At 47.2% G+C, this 3999-nt stretch overlaps 1 long non-coding RNA gene across 1 annotated transcript; it reads right to left on the bottom strand.

Moving 5' to 3' along the window:
* Positions 1–278: 278 nt before the first annotated feature.
* On the bottom strand, positions 279–1496 carry LOC145115872 (uncharacterized). Its single transcript, XR_013711749.1, has 2 exons — positions 1277–1496; positions 279–1201 (listed from the first exon to the last, which is right to left on the bottom strand). It is a non-coding gene; the product is annotated as an uncharacterized LOC145115872 (long non-coding RNA).
* Between the last annotated feature and the right edge of the window lie 2503 nt (positions 1497–3999).

Raw genomic sequence — 3999 nt, 5'->3', positions numbered from 1 at the left:
AGTTTTGACATCCTCTGTGATGACTTACGAGAGATGTTGGGAAGAAAGAAAGCTTTTATAAATTTTACCGTCTTCCGATTAACGTATTATTAAAACTTCATTTTAGTAATGAGTTTATGTGTATAAGTTTGATTAAGTTGGGCTGTACTCCTTATACATTTAAAGACATTGGTAAAGTAATTTTTACCATCAGTAAATGGTTTAAAAAAAAAGAGAGAGAGAGAGTAGAGATGAATTGTTGAAAGAAAGTAGTAAAAAAAGAAGAAAAAGGAGACGGATACACAAAATTTAGTGGTGCTTCCTTTTCATATCAACAAAAAAATGGTGAGATACAAAGCTGTATACAGCTCTCTGTTGTTTCATGGCCGACCAAAAAGAAAAAAAAGGGAGGGGGGTGGTAATCAGCTATACCATCTATACATGTTACATCTTTTCTGTGCTATTACATCTTCTATGGGCCCCACAAATTCAAACCTATCAAAAGTCAACTAAAAATCAACTAAAAAGACAAAGATCAAGATTGGGACCCACTAGGTCCACCACTGCGTACCACTGTCGTGACATCCCAACCTTTTCCCATCGTCGACTTCAACATCGGAACAGTCTCATCGCAACCACCGTAGCTGGTCGTTGATTACTGCTGCTCCATCTACTGGCCCAATCCAAGTCACCACAGCCGCCGGTCTTCTCCAAATAATGAGCCATCGAAAACCTTCTCGAGGGATCATTGCCTCTCGCCGAAGTTAATCACTGGTCGACCCACCAATAGACTGCCATTACTCTACCACCAAGCACTTCCGACCTTAACCACAGAAGCCCTAGCTGTAACGAAAGCGTTGCTCCGACCTACCTTATGTTCGATGACATCCAATCGCCAACTACAGATCCACTATAGCCGAACCATATCTAGTCTCCGACTGCTTGTTTTCTCGATATATTGTCGGAGTCGTAACCCCAATCAACCATCTTCCTCAGGAGACGACCCACAAGGACCATTCTTCGATCCCAGTGTTCTTCACACATAATTGTCGGCGGCCGGAGTTACAACACCACCGGCCATCATCATCTCCGTCGAACCTGCAGCACAAATAACCCAGCAAAAGCAACGCCCGCCGGTCACCGATCTCTTTCCACACTCGTCGATCTTCTGCGACATCACGCCACTGCTGGGCTGCCTCCAATCATCACCACCGGTCTCCACCTGCGCACCATTAAACTCCAACAAACAAAAAAAAGAGAGAAGAAAAGAAGAAGAAGCATCGGAGTTCTCATCAACCTTCGCTCCGCCGACCACAACCCCAAAATCCGGCTATCGAGCACCTCCATTCGTCGACCAATTTCAATGGCAGGACGACAGGCGTCCATTCTTTGGCGCCTCCATAGGGAAAACGTAAAACGAGATGCAACTGAAAGGTTTTTTCCCTGTAAACTGATTATAAAACAAATTAACAAATTAGGGTGGGCCCGCAAGTGCTATACAGACTAAACAAAACCAGCATCGGGTATCACTTGCTATGGACTGCCAAAACTATGATTTGGGCTTCTCACATACATATTCACATATGGGCTCCCGAATTTATTTTGTCACTTTGGGCTCTAGTTCTTAATTCTGATGGACTAAAAGGGAAGAACGACCCAATTTTTTTTGCAAAAATAAATTAGTCTGTCAATCAATACTCAAATGTTGTAACTTTAATCAACAAGCCAGATTCTAAAAAATGCGTTGCGACCCAGGGCTGGAACACTCGGAGTTTTCAAAAAAAAAAAAACAAAAAAAAAAGAGGAGAAAAGAAGGAGAATATGAACTTGGGCTGATTATTCGCGGGCTCTAACAAGAAATAATAGCGATTTTGGGCTGTGACAGTTTAGGTTTCATATAAATTGATATTTAATGGGCTGCCTCCAATGCAAAAATGATCCAATTTTGCAAGACAAAAATTAGCAATTTTATACTCGCACGCCGCAAGCTCCGCCCAGCAAATACGTTTTCAGAACACGCATTGCGGTCCGGATCACTCGATTTTCAAAAAAAAAGGGGAGGGAGAAGAGTAGTACATTACTACTACTACTCGTGAAGCATTTCGAAATAGCCATCAATAACTGCGCTGCGCGGTCATCAGCAGCCGTGTTGACCAATCCCGGGAGGTCTCGCTAATCAACTCTCACATTCATGTTGACCGACCCCCGCTAGTCTTACTGCCCAGCTCTTAGTAGTCGCACAACTCGACCTTCAGCAGCGACACGACCTAGCTCAGCAGCTGCAAAGCCCAACCATCAGCAGCTACTTTGTCTGACTCCCAGCAGTTGCGCTGCTTAGCTCTCGGCAGCCGTGCTATCCGCCTTTTGTTAGCACTAATGTCGCCTAGCTCTTTCCAGCAGCTATGTATCTCAGCTTTCAGCAGTTGTACATCCATATTTCCCTTTTCTTCGCCCCTCTAAGAAAAAAAAGGGGGGGGGGGAGTAGGGTTGGTACGACACCATGCATAAGTGATTCCGAAGGGGCAGAGTTAAAGTACATGAAGAGCTGATGTTATGCATGATAGTGCACTCCCGAGGTGATATTAATATTCCGAATCGGAAGATCAGCCCCGCTGTTCAACCCTCGGTAGTCTCGTTGCCCAGCTTTCAGCGGTCGTGCTGCTCATCTATCGCTAGCAGCTCGGTACTCAGTTCTCAACAGCCGTGATGACCGGCTCTCGACGGCGGTCTCGCTACGCACCACTTGACGGTAGCTACACTATTCAACTCTAAGTAGCACCCCCCGCATAGCCTTCGACAAACAGTCAAAACAGCGAGGCATCAGTTATTAGTACGACTAGCGATGCAGCAAAGCATCAGGTACCATTCCACTTTAACCCAAACTGATCACCCGAGCTAGACGCATAGACTGTGGGGTGCTACGCCCAATCATGCGAGGTTCAGTACCCTCGCCTGGAGTCTCCTGGCTTCTCAGCCCGACTCCATTATAGCGGCAAGCTCCGCGTGCGAGGTTCAGTACCCTCGCCTCGAGTCGCCTGGCTTCTTAGCCCGACTCCTTATAGCGGCAAGCTCCGCATGCGAGGTTCAGTACCCTCGCCTTGAGTCGCCTGGCTTCTCAGCCCGACTCCATTATAGCGGCACGCTCCGCATACGAGGTTCAGTACCCCCGCCTCGAGTCGCCTGGCTTCCCAGCCCGACTCTATTATAGCAACTTGCTCCGACCATTCCACGCGACGCTCTTCCGCGTGATCTACCTACGATCGCTGGCAGCCAAGCCCGATCCATTCCACGCGACGCTCTTCCGCATGAGTTATCCACGATTGTTAGCAGCCAAACCCGATCCATTACACGCGATGTTTTCCCGCATGACATCTCCACGTCCGCTGGCTGCTAAGCCCGAGCTACTCTCCTAAGTCACATAACATAAATCGCGCACCATAAGTCGCACATCACAAGCTTATTCCACGTCTAACACAATGATCACGATGTTTCCTCTCTCTCAATCATCATGGTTCTCTTGTGCTCGGACGATTGATGAAGTGTTATCCACATTACAACTTGTTATAGTAAGGTTACTCTCTAGCAAGAAGGTCATCCCGACAGTGGCCTTGCTACCTACGACTCCACAGCATCTCTGTTTCCTATCTCTCGGAAATGGTCTCGCTGTGCAACCCTACCTGTAGCCTCGCCTCGTACCCCACAACATCTCTGTTTCCTGGCTCTCGGAAATGGTCTCGCTGTGGAACCCTACCTGTAGCTTCGTCGCGTACCCCACAGCACCTCTGTTTTCTGGCTCTCAGAAATGGTCTTGCTATGCAACCCCAACCTATAGCCTCACTGCCTATCCCTCAACAATTCTGTTGTCTGGCTATCGACAATAGTCTCGCTATGTGACCCTCGCTAGCAACCTAATCACACAGCTCTTGGAATCTCTTCCACTTATATTATGGTCAACAGCCTTACGGTTTATTGGTTTGACAACATAGTCTGATATGGCTACCTACGCTACCCACATCAGAC

The sequence above is a fragment of the Lactuca virosa genome, chromosome 5 (genome assembly GCF_052849685.1).
Source record: "Lactuca virosa cultivar CGN04683 chromosome 5, Lactuca_virosa_CGN04683_v6, whole genome shotgun sequence".
In the NCBI taxonomy this organism is placed as follows: Eukaryota; Viridiplantae; Streptophyta; class Magnoliopsida; order Asterales; family Asteraceae; genus Lactuca; species Lactuca virosa.
Note: the sequence above shows the minus strand (reverse complement) of the source record. Positions and strands in the feature narration are given on the sequence as shown.